General features: G+C 37.5%; 1 protein-coding gene and 1 long non-coding RNA gene across 3 annotated transcripts in view; both read right to left on the reverse strand.

Moving 5' to 3' along the window:
- LOC127861700 (QRFP-like peptide receptor) overlaps positions 1-15,454 on the reverse strand; it is a 68,063-nt gene that overhangs the window by 28,037 nt on the left and 24,572 nt on the right. The window lies entirely within an intron of this gene.
- LOC127862450 (uncharacterized) lies at positions 1,618-11,360 on the reverse strand. 2 transcript variants are annotated; one of them, XR_008040621.1, is made up of 7 exons: positions 10,123-11,360; positions 9,734-9,820; positions 7,974-8,133; positions 6,391-7,671; positions 5,826-5,985; positions 3,287-3,373; positions 1,618-1,686 (listed from the first exon to the last, which is right to left on the reverse strand). It is a non-coding gene; the product is annotated as an uncharacterized LOC127862450 (long non-coding RNA). The 2 variants fall into 2 exon arrangements; XR_008040620.1 differs by lacking the exon at positions 3,287-3,373 and adding an exon at positions 5,437-5,523.

Raw genomic sequence — 15,454 nt, forward strand, 5'->3', positions numbered from 1 at the left:
TTCCAGCATTTACCCCCCTTATGACCCCAAGTGCAACAGCCCCATTGCAAACAGCCCCTTATTTGGGTTACAATGACATCTGGCAGTTATGTTTTGCAATACAGAGAGTTTTTGATGGTCAATGTCAAAATTCTGGCAGACGACTAACTTGGTCGATGTGCTTAAAGGTTACGCATGCGCATTAATTTCCTTCTATATTACATATAAATAGTTGAAGTCGATATCAATTTTTACCATGATCAAGCGCATACCCACTAATCATCATACATCATTGGAAAGATTAATGCAAATCTTTTGAAAAAAATGCATGTCATTAAATTCTATACGCGCAAACTCAAAATATTTACCTTAGAATAGGCAAACCGGTTTTGACAGCTGTGCAGACAACCATTTTGGGCTCAAATAGTATGACCTACTTTCGAAGCCGGGAACCATCAACACAAAAGTAGAGCACAAAAATGGCTTATTTTCTTATTGCTTACAAATATAACCTTCAAGTTGATACCAAAACCAACCATTTGCAATGTATTTTACAAATCCTAGGCAGCATGCACTCAACAATGTGTGCTAAGTATCAAACTGACTGCATGTAACCCTAAAAACAGGAGTTCCGGTTTGGGGTTATGTGACCTTTAAGAGAACCCAACCCCTTCAAATTTAAATTAAAGGCACTTTCCCCACAGGTATAATCTGTTTTGAGAAAGATCACAAAGTTCCGGTACAATGACACACAGATTAAATCATAAAAGTTGCCATTGAAAGCGCCATGCGTAACAGCGTTTCGCGTCAAGAATAAGGTAGAAAAGCCAAACTCGGTTACATCATACATGCAGCACTTAGACTCCATACAAGGCATGTCTTTCGATTCTAATAGGCAAAGCTTATCTTACATATGGCTTAATAAGTGAAAAAAATCATCAATGGCAATATTTGTGCATCAAAGCAGGTTTTGAACTGGATTCGAACAAACTTTTTATATTTTTTTTGCACATTTTAGGTAAAATCCATGTAGAAGCAGCAATGCTGATGTCATTTGACCCAACAAAAGGGCTCGCTTGCATGGAAAAACAACACACTTGGCTTCCTGACTAAAAAAAGTCATCGTCAGACATGAGCTTTAAGTCTTTTGTCACACCTGGACCTATGATTCCTCGGCTCGAGTTCCGTCTAGGGCAGGCTCCGGAAAGTGTCAGTCTGGCCCGGGTGCTCAATTCCGTGTAATCTGAGAAAACAAAAAAGGTTTTTTGTGCGCATTTGCCCATTACGGTGCCAACTAATGTAAGTTAGATACATTAGAGTAAGCTTTCAATAGTCTTTCTCGCTTTATTGCTGCAAATGGTTAATTCACCACGCCGGCATCACATTGTCGGGCACACCGGCAAAAGTTATCGCCACAAAGTTTGGTTTCAGAGCTGCAGTCAATGTAAAACACACAAATTTCCTAATTTTGGTGACAAAAGTGTGCCAGGATATCAAAGAAATCATTTTACAATAGATTTAATTGAAAATAACGGCGTACTAACCTGCAAAGACAAACCGATCCTCTCGACACGACTGGGCGAGTGTTGAGGGCCGTCTCCGAATCAGTCACACTGTACAGTTTTTGATGGCCTGTCACTTTCAGCCGGACTTGTAAACCAATTGGACGACAGTTCAGGCAGAGCTATAGACCCATTTCGACACCGCCTACAAATGCACACTTAGGTTTACGCATAATATTAAGGTCACTTAAATACAGATTCCCTGGTGTTTTTCATGCAGGGTCTATCGCAACAACATTCTTCCAGGAAAGAAAGCATAATATTATTATCATTTTTGTGTTTTCAGCTGAATACTTGATTTTACTTGAACTCAGCGAGATATCCAAACAGGTAAAATAAGGCAAAGTAGTGTTATTCTGAGTAGATCTGCCTGAATGGGTTGAAGGCGAAGGCGGATAGAAGTGTAGGTCCAAAATTGGCGGGGCATTTTAACAGAAAAAGGCTCAAAAAGTAAACAATAATAATAAATACAGATGAAATAAAGACATGCATTAGGTTCATTATTGAGATTGATGCAAATTAATGTCAAAATGGCACTGAAAAACAATACCGGGTGTTTAAGTAGTCTTAGAATATGTCTCCGGAACAGGTTTCGGTGTGATTTTCCAGCATTTACCCCCCCTTATGACCCCAAGTGCAACAGCCCAATTGCAAACAGCCCTTATTTGGGTTAAAATGACATCTGGCAGTTATGTTTTGCAATACAGAGAGTTTTTGATGGTCAAATGTCAAAATTCTGGCAGACGACTAACTTGGTCGGATGTGCTTAAAGGTTACGCATGCGCAATTAATTTCCTTCTATATTACATATAAAATAGTTGAAGTTCGATATCAATTTTTACCATGATCAAGCGCATACCCACTATATCATCATACATCATTGGAAAGATTAATGCATAATCTTTTGAAAAAAATGCATGTCATTAAATTCTATACGCGCAAACTCAAAATATTTACCTTAGAATAGGCAAACCGGTTTTGACAGCTGTGCAGACAACCATTTTGGGCTCAAATAGTATGACCTACTTTCGAAGCCGGGAACCATCAACACAAAAAGTAGAGCACAAAAATGGCTTATTTTCTTATTGCTTACAAATATACCTTCAAGTTGATACCAAAACCAACCATTTGCAATGTATTTTACAAATCCTAGGCAGCATGCACTCAACAATGTGTGCTAAGTATCAAACTGACTGCATGTAACCCTAAAAACAGGAGTTCCGGTTTGGGGTTATGTGACCTTTAAGAGAACCCAACCCCTTCAAATTTAAATTAAGGCACTTTTCCCACAGGTATAATCTGTTTTGAGAAAGATCACAAAGTTCCGGTACAATGACACACAGATTAATTCATAAAAGTTGCCATTGAAAGCGCCATGCGTAACAGCGTTTCGCGTCAAGAATTAAGGTAGAAAAGCCAAACTCGGTTACATCATACATGCAGCACTTAGACTCCATACAAGGCATGTCTTTCGATTCTAATAGGCAAAGCTTATCTTACATATGGCTTAATAAGTGAAAAAAATCATCAATGGCAATATTTGTGCATCAAAGCAGGTTTTGAACTGGATTCGAACAAACTTTTTATATTTTTTTTGCACATTTTAGGTAAAATCCATGTAGAAGCAGCAATGCTGATGTCATTTGACCCAACAAAAGGGCTCGCTTGCATGGAAAAACAACACACTTGGCTTCCTGACTAAAAAAAGTCATCGTCAGACATGAGCTTTAAGTCTTTTGTCACACCTGGACCTATGATTCCTCGGCTCGAGTTCCGTCTAGGGCAGGCTCCGGAAAGTGTCAGTCTGGCCCGGGTGCTCAATTCCGTGTAATCTGAGAAAACAAAAAAGGTTTTTTGTGCGCATTTGCCCATTACGGTGCCAACTAATGTAAGTTAGATACAATTAGAGTAAGCTTTCAATAGTCTTTCTCGCTTTATTTGCTGCAAATGGTTAATTCACCACGCCGGCATCACATTGTCGGGCACACCGGCAAAGTTATCGCCACAAAGTTTGGTTTCAGAGCTGCAGTCAATGTAAAACACACAAATTTCCTAATTTTGGTGACAAAAGTGTGCCAGGATATCAAGAAATCATTTTACAATAGATTTAATTGAAAATAACGGCGTACTAACCTGCAAAGACACCGATCCTCTCGACACGACTGGGCGAGTGTTGAGGGCCGTCTCCGAATCAGTCACACTGTACAGTTTTTGATGGCCTGTCACTTCAGCCGGACTTGTAAACCAATTGGACGACAGTTCAGGCAGAGCTATAGACCCATTTCGAACACCGCCTACAAATGCACACTTAGGTTTACGCATAATATTAAGGTCACTTAAATACAGATTCCCTGGTGTTTTTCATGCAGGGTCTATCGCAACAACATTCTTCCAGGAAAGAAAGCATAATATTATTATCATTTTTGTGTTTTCAGCTGAATACTTGATTTTACTTGAACTCAGCGAGATATCCAAACAGGTAAAATAAGGCAAAGTAGTGTTATTCTGAGTAGATCTGCCTGAATGGGTTGAAGGCGAAGGCGGATAGAAGTGTAGGTCCAAAATTGGCGGGCATTTTTAACAGAAAAAGGCTCAAAAAGTAAACAATAATAATAAATACAGATGAAATAAAGACATGCATTAGGTTCATTATTGAGATTGATGCAAATTAATGTCAAAATGGCACTGAAAAACAATACCGGGTGTTTAAGTAGTCTTAGAATATGTCTCCGGAACAGGTTTCGGTGTGATTTTCCAGCATTTACCCCCCTTATGACCCCAAGTGCAACAGCCCAATTGCAAACAGCCCTTATTTGGGTTAAAATGACATCTGGCAGTTATGTTTTGCAATACAGAGAGTTTTTGATGGTCAAATGTCAAAATTCTGGCAGACGACTAACTTGGTCGGATGTGCTTAAAGGTTACGCATGCGCAATTAATTTCCTTCTATATTACATATAAAATAGTTGAAGTTCGATATCAATTTTTACCATGATCAAGCGCATACCCACTATATCATCATACATCATTGGAAAGATTAATGCATAATCTTTTGAAAAAAATGCATGTCATTAAATTCTATACGCGCAAACTCAAAATATTTACCTTAGAATAGGCAAACCGGTTTTGACAGCTGTGCAGACAACCATTTTGGGCTCAAATAGTATGACCTACTTTCGAAGCCGGGAACCATCAACACAAAAAGTAGAGCACAAAAATGGCTTATTTTCTTATTGCTTACAAATATACCTTCAAGTTGATACCAAAACCAACCATTTGCAATGTATTTTACAAATCCTAGGCAGCATGCACTCAACAATGTGTGCTAAGTATCAAACTGACTGCATGTAACCCTAAAAACAGGAGTTCCGGTTTGGGGTTATGTGACCTTTAAGAGAACCCAACCCCTTCAAATTTAAATTAAAGGCACTTTTCCCACAGGTATAATCTGTTTTGAGAAAGATCACAAAGTTCCGGTACAATGACACACAGATTAATTCATAAAAGTTGCCATTGAAAGCGCCATGCGTAACAGCGTTTCGCGTCAAGAATTAAGGTAGAAAAGCCAAACTCGGTTACATCATACATGCAGCACTTAGACTCCATACAAGGCATGTCTTTCGATTCTAATAGGCAAAGCTTATCTTACATATGGCTTAATAAGTGAAAAAAATCATCAATGGCAATATTTGTGCATCAAAGCAGGTTTTGAACTGGATTCGAACAAACTTTTTATATTTTTTTTTGCACATTTTAGGTAAAATCCATGTAGAAGCAGCAATGCTGATGTCATTTGACCCAACAAAAGGGCTCGCTTGCATGGAAAAACAACACACTTGGCTTCCTGACTAAAAAAAGTCATCGTCAGACATGAGCTTTAAGTCTTTTGTCACACCTGGACCTATGATTCCTCGGCTCGAGTTCCGTCTAGGGCAGGCTCCGGAAAGTGTCAGTCTGGCCCGGGTGCTCAATTCCGTGTAATCTGAGAAAACAAAAAAGGTTTTTTGTGCGCATTTGCCCATTACGGTGCCAACTAATGTAAGTTAGATACAATTAGAGTAAGCTTTCAATAGTCTTTCTCGCTTTATTTGCTGCAAATGGTTAATTCACCACGCCGGCATCACATTGTCGGGCACACCGGCAAAGTTATCGCCACAAAGTTTGGTTTCAGAGCTGCAGTCAATGTAAAACACACAAATTTCCTAATTTTGGTGACAAAAGTGTGCCAGGATATCAAAGAAATCATTTTACAATAGATTTAATTGAAAATAACGGCGTACTAACCTGCAAAGACACCGATCCTCTCGACACGACTGGGCGAGTGTTGAGGGCCGTCTCCGAATCAGTCACACTGTACAGTTTTTGATGGCCTGTCACTTCAGCCGGACTTGTAAACCAATTGGACGACAGTTCAGGCAGAGCTATAGACCCATTTCGACACCGCCTACAAATGCACACTTAGGTTTACGCATAATATTAAGGTCACTTAAATACAGATTCCCTGGTGTTTTTCATGCAGGGTCTATCGCAACAACATTCTTCCAGGAAAGAAAGCATAATATTATTATCATTTTTGTGTTTTCAGCTGAATACTTGATTTTACTTGAACTCAGCGAGATATCCAAACAGGTAAAATAAGGCAAAGTAGTGTTATTCTGAGTAGATCTGCCTGAATGGGTTGAAGGCGAAGGCGGATAGAAGTGTAGGTCCAAAATTGGCGGGCATTTTTAACAGAAAAAGGCTCAAAAAGTAAACAATAATAATAAATACAGATGAAATAAAGACATGCATTAGGTTCATTATTGAGATTGATGCAAATTAATGTCAAAATGGCACTGAAAAACAATACCGGGTGTTTAAGTAGTCTTAGAATATGTCTCCGGAACAGGTTTCGGTGTGATTTTCCAGCATTTACCCCCCTTATGACCCCAAGTGCAACAGCCCAATTGCAAACAGCCCTTATTTGGGTTAAAATGACATCTGGCAGTTATGTTTTGCAATACAGAGAGTTTTTGATGGTCAAATGTCAAAATTCTGGCAGACGACTAACTTGGTCGGATGTGCTTAAAGGTTACGCATGCGCAATTAATTTCCTTCTATATTACATATAAAATAGTTGAAGTTCGATATCAATTTTTACCATGATCAAGCGCATACCCACTATATCATCATACATCATTGGAAAGATTAATGCATAATCTTTTGAAAAAAATGCATGTCATTAAATTCTATACGCGCAAACTCAAAATATTTACCTTAGAATAGGCAAACCGGTTTTGACAGCTGTGCAGACAACCATTTTGGGCTCAAATAGTATGACCTACTTTCGAAGCCGGGAACCATCAACACAAAAAGTAGAGCACAAAAATGGCTTATTTTCTTATTGCTTACAAATATACCTTCAAGTTGATACCAAAACCAACCATTTGCAATGTATTTTACAAATCCTAGGCAGCATGCACTCAACAATGTGTGCTAAGTATCAAACTGACTGCATGTAACCCTAAAAACAGGAGTTCCGGTTTGGGGTTATGTGACCTTTAAGAGAACCCAACCCCTTCAAATTTAAATTAAAGGCACTTTTCCCACAGGTATAATCTGTTTTGAGAAAGATCACAAAGTTCCGGTACAATGACACACAGATTAATTCATAAAAGTTGCCATTGAAAGCGCCATGCGTAACAGCGTTTCGCGTCAAGAATTAAGGTAGAAAAGCCAAACTCGGTTACATCATACATGCAGCACTTAGACTCCATACAAGGCATGTCTTTCGATTCTAATAGGCAAAGCTTATCTTACATATGGCTTAATAAGTGAAAAAAATCATCAATGGCAATATTTGTGCATCAAAGCAGGTTTTGAACTGGATTCGAACAAACTTTTTATATTTTTTTTGCACATTTTAGGTAAAATCCATGTAGAAGCAGCAATGCTGATGTCATTTGACCCAACAAAAGGGCTCGCTTGCATGGAAAAACAACACACTTGGCTTCCTGACTAAAAAAGTCATCGTCAGACATGAGCTTTAAGTCTTTTGTCACACCTGGACCTATGATTCCTCGGCTCGAGTTCCGTCTAGGGCAGGCTCCGGAAAGTGTCAGTCTGGCCCGGGTGCTCAATTCCGTGTAATCTGAGAAAACAAAAAAGGTTTTTTGTGCGCATTTGCCCATTACGGTGCCAACTAATGTAAGTTAGATACAATTAGAGTAAGCTTTCAATAGTCTTTCTCGCTTTATTTGCTGCAAATGGTTAATTCACCACGCCGGCATCACATTGTCGGGCACACCGGCAAAGTTATCGCCACAAAGTTTGGTTTCAGAGCTGCAGTCAATGTAAAACACACAAATTTCCTAATTTTGGTGACAAAAGTGTGCCAGGATATCAAAGAAATCATTTTACAATAGATTTAATTGAAAATAACGGCGTACTAACCTGCAAAGACACCGATCCTCTCGACACGACTGGGCGAGTGTTGAGGGCCGTCTCCGAATCAGTCACACTGTACAGTTTTTGATGGCCTGTCACTTCAGCCGGACTTGTAAACCAATTGGACGACAGTTCAGGCAGAGCTATAGACCCATTTCGACACCGCCTACAAATGCACACTTAGGTTTACGCATAATATTAAGGTCACTTAAATACAGATTCCCTGGTGTTTTTCATGCAGGGTCTATCGCAACAACATTCTTCCAGGAAAGAAAGCATAATATTATTATCATTTTTGTGTTTTCAGCTGAATACTTGATTTTACTTGAACTCAGCGAGATATCCAAACAGGTAAAATAAGGCAAAGTAGTGTTATTCTGAGTAGATCTGCCTGAATGGGTTGAAGGCGAAGGCGGATAGAAGTGTAGGTCCAAAATTGGCGGGCATTTTTAACAGAAAAAGGCTCAAAAAGTAAACAATAATAATAAATACAGATGAAATAAAGACATGCATTAGGTTCATTATTGAGATTGATGCAAATTAATGTCAAAATGGCACTGAAAAACAATACCGGGTGTTTAAGTAGTCTTAGAATATGTCTCCGGAACAGGTTTCGGTGTGATTTTCCAGCATTTACCCCCCTTATGACCCCAAGTGCAACAGCCCAATTGCAAACAGCCCTTATTTGGGTTAAAATGACATCTGGCAGTTATGTTTTGCAATACAGAGAGTTTTTGATGGTCAAATGTCAAAATTCTGGCAGACGACTAACTTGGTCGGATGTGCTTAAAGGTTACGCATGCGCAATTAATTTCCTTCTATATTACATATAAAATAGTTGAAGTTCGATATCAATTTTTACCATGATCAAGCGCATACCCACTATATCATCATACATCATTGGAAAGATTAATGCATAATCTTTTGAAAAAAATGCATGTCATTAAATTCTATACGCGCAAACTCAAAATATTTACCTTAGAATAGGCAAACCGGTTTTGACAGCTGTGCAGACAACCATTTTGGGCTCAAATAGTATGACCTACTTTCGAAGCCGGGAACCATCAACACAAAAAGTAGAGCACAAAAATGGCTTATTTTCTTATTGCTTACAAATATACCTTCAAGTTGATACCAAAACCAACCATTTGCAATGTATTTTACAAATCCTAGGCAGCATGCACTCAACAATGTGTGCTAAGTATCAAACTGACTGCATGTAACCCTAAAAACAGGAGTTCCGGTTTGGGGTTATGTGACCTTTAAGAGAACCCAACCCCTTCAAATTTAAATTAAAGGCACTTTTCCCACAGGTATAATCTGTTTTGAGAAAGATCACAAAGTTCCGGTACAATGACACACAGATTAATTCATAAAAGTTGCCATTGAAAGCGCCATGCGTAACAGCGTTTCGCGTCAAGAATTAAGGTAGAAAAGCCAAACTCGGTTACATCATACATGCAGCACTTAGACTCCATACAAGGCATGTCTTTCGATTCTAATAGGCAAAGCTTATCTTACATATGGCTTAATAAGTGAAAAAAATCATCAATGGCAATATTTGTGCATCAAAGCAGGTTTTGAACTGGATTCGAACAAACTTTTTATATTTTTTTTGCACATTTTAGGTAAAATCCATGTAGAAGCAGCAATGCTGATGTCATTTGACCCAACAAAAGGGCTCGCTTGCATGGAAAAACAACACACTTGGCTTCCTGACTAAAAAAAGTCATCGTCAGACATGAGCTTTAAGTCTTTTGTCACACCTGGACCTATGATTCCTCGGCTCGAGTTCCGTCTAGGGCAGGCTCCGGAAAGTGTCAGTCTGGCCCGGGTGCTCAATTCCGTGTAATCTGAGAAAACAAAAAAGGTTTTTTGTGCGCATTTGCCCATTACGGTGCCAACTAATGTAAGTTAGATACAATTAGAGTAAGCTTTCAATAGTCTTTCTCGCTTTATTTGCTGCAAATGGTTAATTCACCACGCCGGCATCACATTGTCGGGCACACCGGCAAAGTTATCGCCACAAAGTTTGGTTTCAGAGCTGCAGTCAATGTAAAACACACAAATTTCCTAATTTTGGTGACAAAAGTGTGCCAGGATATCAAAGAAATCATTTTACAATAGATTTAATTGAAAATAACGGCGTACTAACCTGCAAAGACACCGATCCTCTCGACACGACTGGGCGAGTGTTGAGGGCCGTCTCCGAATCAGTCACACTGTACAGTTTTTGATGGCCTGTCACTTCAGCCGGACTTGTAAACCAATTGGACGACAGTTCAGGCAGAGCTATAGACCCATTTCGACACCGCCTACAAATGCACACTTAGGTTTACGCATAATATTAAGGTCACTTAAATACAGATTCCCTGGTGTTTTTCATGCAGGGTCTATCGCAACAACATTCTTCCAGGAAAGAAAGCATAATATTATTATCATTTTTGTGTTTTCAGCTGAATACTTGATTTTACTTGAACTCAGCGAGATATCCAAACAGGTAAAATAAGGCAAAGTAGTGTTATTCTGAGTAGATCTGCCTGAATGGGTTGAAGGCGAAGGCGGATAGAAGTGTAGGTCCAAAATTGGCGGGCATTTTTAACAGAAAAAGGCTCAAAAAGTAAACAATAATAATAAATACAGATGAAATAAAGACATGCATTAGGTTCATTATTGAGATTGATGCAAATTAATGTCAAAATGGCACTGAAAAACAATACCGGGTGTTTAAGTAGTCTTAGAATATGTCTCCGGAACAGGTTTCGGTGTGATTTTCCAGCATTTACCCCCCTTATGACCCCAAGTGCAACAGCCCAATTGCAAACAGCCCTTATTTGGGTTAAAATGACATCTGGCAGTTATGTTTTGCAATACAGAGAGTTTTTGATGGTCAAATGTCAAAATTCTGGCAGACGACTAACTTGGTCGGATGTGCTTAAAGGTTACGCATGCGCAATTAATTTCCTTCTATATTACATATAAAATAGTTGAAGTTCGATATCAATTTTTACCATGATCAAGCGCATACCCACTATATCATCATACATCATTGGAAAGATTAATGCATAATCTTTTGAAAAAAATGCATGTCATTAAATTCTATACGCGCAAACTCAAAATATTTACCTTAGAATAGGCAAACCGGTTTTGACAGCTGTGCAGACAACCATTTTGGGCTCAAATAGTATGACCTACTTTCGAAGCCGGGAACCATCAACACAAAAAGTAGAGCACAAAAATGGCTTATTTTCTTATTGCTTACAAATATACCTTCAAGTTGATACCAAAACCAACCATTTGCAATGTATTTTACAAATCCTAGGCAGCATGCACTCAACAATGTGTGCTAAGTATCAAACTGACTGCATGTAACCCTAAAAACAGGAGTTCCGGTTTGGGGTTATGTGACCTGGGTTAATAGTCGCCATCTTTAGAACTACTTTCAAAAGTACAACAACAACAATAACAGACAATTTTAATTGCGAAAAGTTGAAAAATTGAGTACATGTGTCACGGTTGTTGAGTGGAATAGTGTTATTTTCAACTGTGTACGAAGCATTTGAACTGGTAGTGGAATAAGCGAATTGTTAGTGGAAATGGAATTAAGAAATATATCTAATAATTCATCATCGTGTAGAATTATCATCAGCATCATTTCTGTGGAACATTGCAATATTCAAAATACAAGTGTTTCATAGCTATGGTGCTTTTGACATAGTTCACTAACTCATCAAGACTGAAATGATTCATGCACACAGGTAAAGTAAATAATTGAATTTGTGCAGAATGTTTATTTTTTACAAATTATTATTTAATTTGACCAATTTATTTTAGATAGATTGCACTGAAACTCAAAGTCTAAAGCTTAGTAAGACACTTAAGCCAGTTTTCTGAGAAGAAACAATACTTGTTCTGAGTATAGGAGGCTCATGCGGCCTCTGGTTTATTTATTTGGCCAGGACCTTTAACCTGGGTCGCTTTGATTTCAGGTGTTTAGCCCCCATATCAACAAGGCTCTCGACCCTATATGTAGTTATTCATATTGTTTAAAGATTTTGAGAACCCTCACTCGGTGCCAGTGGGGATAAAACAGGGACCTTTTTATAGCTAGATGAATGCATCAAATATGCCAGCAACACTTATAATCAATAACTTGATAATTCATGATTCTGTTCTTTTAACTACATTACTCATTTACCAAAACAATGTGAAACACATTTTTATGCCCCCAAAGGAGGGCATATAGTGATCGCACTGTCCGTCTGTCTATCCGTCACACTTTGCATTTAGGTTTCGAAAAAATGCTCATAACTTCTATGTCGCTTCAGATGTAACATTCATATTTGGTATGCATGTGTATATGGACAAGGCCTTCCACACACACAAATTTTGACCCCTTTGACCTTGAACTTAGGGTTGGCGTTTAGGTTTTGAAAAATGCTCATAACTTCTTTTAAAGCGTTTATCGGTGGCGTATGTCATCCTACGGAGACAGCTCTTGTTTTTGCTACTGTCCTCTGCACAAACCATGATACATGTATATCTGCATATATGCATCCAACCAAATCAGTAAAACTATTTGTCACTTAATTACAGTAAACTTATTGCATGTTAACTTTTCAACAATATATATTTATATATAATTATATATAACAGATCTTGAATAAAACACACATCAAACTTCAAATTGTTTTAGTAAATTAAAGGCTTTAATTGGTATTGTGACATTGACACCACTCATGCATGCGACTATACAATTATACAACTATGGGACACATTATTTATGAAAAATTCCAATACATCAACATAGCGTCTCAGATTTAAGGCAGATAATCTAGTGCTTTTTTGCTGCCATTTTTACTACAACTCATTTTTTCATTTTATGTTATGATGCATTGATCTTGTTTCTAAATTTACCAAGCAATCATGTTAAACTTTTGAAGAAAGATGTTGTCTGATAAATATAGAAAATATAATCACTACAAAGTGAACAAAATTCAGTTGAATACTGTGACCAACAAAGATTTGCCAAAGAGCAATTCAGATCATGATTTAAATTAAACACAAGTAATATGAAAGTCTGCCTATTGGATCCCAGTTAAGACTTATTTGTCAAATCTGCACATTAATTTTCCCTTAGCCATGTAGAATTGGGGACTAAATACCATCAAGTCATGTAAAAAGGAGCAGGGTATAGCACGCTGCTATTGATCTCTTGAGCTTTCACATGAATTTTACGGGTAATTTTCATACAACAAATGATATTATATAGTGTAATGATAAAGCATTATGAGCACAAATTATATCTCTTACTAGTGGTGCAAAAATCATTTAAGTGTCACATTTCAAAAGAAAATTTATATAAAAAGGTATTATTAATTGTTAAAACGTTATAAAAGGTTATTTCAATTCACTAAAGCATTTAATTACAAGAACAAGTGCATTTTATGTCCATTACAATACATGTAACAGTATTGGCATTGTATTTATCTGCATTTGATGTGCATTTAATACATTTAAAAATGCAGACAAGACACTTCTAACAGAAACAAATGTATTTTTTTCTGCATTTTTCCAGCATTTTTCCAGCATTAATACTCTTCAAGTGTATTTTTTATCATCCCAAATACACTTTACCAGGAAAAAGGTATGTTAAAATGCATTTTTAGTTTGTTTTAAGTATATTTTCAAATGCATTAAGACACTCTTTTCTTTTGCAAAAAAAGGTTGAACAAAAACTTGAAAATATTTAATATACTAAAGTGTAGTAATAATTAAAGTTTTGTATGAGCATCAAAAACAGTGTCAAATTCATACCAGTGCCTATTTAGTAGCAGTAGGCCTTATATGGTCTACTTGTGGTAGAAATAATGCATTTTGTATAATGCAACATACATAAATTAAAAAATATAGCTGCCCATACAGTTCAATACAATGTTCAATTAACTACACTATGCAAAGTTGAAATATGACATCAAGCTTGGAATACTCTTTTAAATAATGAATATTATGCTCTTTAAATTTATAAGTGAAATAGACACTTGCATATAAAAACTGATTTTACATCAAAACTAAATGTTTAATTTGATTTTTAGCTCCACTGGCCAAATGTCCTGTGTCCATCGTGCATCCATGCATAAACTTTTCCTTTAAACATCTTCTCCTAAACTACTGGTCCAATTCTGATGAAATTTCTTAGGAATGTTCCTGGGGTGAACCTCTTTCAAATTTGATCAAATTATGCCCCTGGGGTCAAATTTGACTCTGCCCTGGGGGTCACAAAATTGAAAATTTGCTTAAATAAGGCCTATTTTGTGAAAACTTTCAAAATCTCCCGACCATAACCATTGGGCCTAGGGCTATCAAATTTGGTATGTAGAGACATCTAATAGTCCTCTACCAAATTTGTTCAAATTATACCCCTGGGGTCAAATTTGAACCTGCCCCGGGGGTCACAAAATTGAACATATGCTTATATAGGGTATATTTTGTGAAAACTTTACTAATCTTCTCGTCAATAACCATTGGGCCTAGGGCTACCAAATTTGGTATGTAGTGGCATCTTATAGTCCTCTACCAAGTTTGTTCAAATTATTCACCTGGGGTCAAGTTTGACCCTGCCCCGAGGGTCACAAAATTGAACATATGCTTATATAAGGCCTATTTTGTGAAAACTTCAAAAAATTTCTTGTCCATAACAATCCGGCCTAGGGCTATCAAATTTGGTATGTAGTGACATCTAATAGTCCTGTACCAAATTTGTTCAAATTTAATCCCTAGGGTCAAATTTGACCCTGCCCCGGGGGTCACAAAATTGAACATATGCTTATATAATGCCTATTTTGTGATAACTTTAAAAAAAATCTTGTCCATAACAATTAGGCCTAGGGCTACACAATTTGGTATGTAGTGACATTGTATAGTCCTCTACTTAGTTTGTTCAAATTATGCCCCAAGGGTCAAATTTGACCCTGCCCCGGGGGCCACAAAATCAATTATATGCTTATATAGTGCCTATTTTGTGAAAATTTTAAAACTCTTCTTGTCCTTAACCATAAGGCATAGGGCTACCAAATTTGGTATGTAGTGACATGTTATAGTTCTCTACCAAGTTTGTTCAAATTATGCCCCTTGGGTCAAATTTGACCCTGCCCGGGGTCACAAAACTGAACATACGCTTATATGGGGCCTATTTTGTGAAAACTTTAAAAATCTTGTTGTCCATAACCATTGGGCCTAGGGCTACCAAATTCGGTATGTAGTGACATCTAATAAACCTCTACCAAATTTGTTCAAATAATGCCTCAGGGGTCAACTTTGACCCTGCCCCGGGGGGTCACAAAATTGAATAAACGCTTTTAAAGCGCCTATTTTGTGAAATCTTTAAAAATCTTCTTGTCGAAAACCTTTTGGACTATGGCTACCAAATTTGGTATGCAGTAACATCTTATAGTCCTTTACCAAGTTTGTTCAAATTATGCCCTTTG

Source organism: Dreissena polymorpha, chromosome 16 (assembly GCF_020536995.1).
Source record: "Dreissena polymorpha isolate Duluth1 chromosome 16, UMN_Dpol_1.0, whole genome shotgun sequence".
In the NCBI taxonomy this organism is placed as follows: Eukaryota; Metazoa; Mollusca; class Bivalvia; order Myida; family Dreissenidae; genus Dreissena; species Dreissena polymorpha.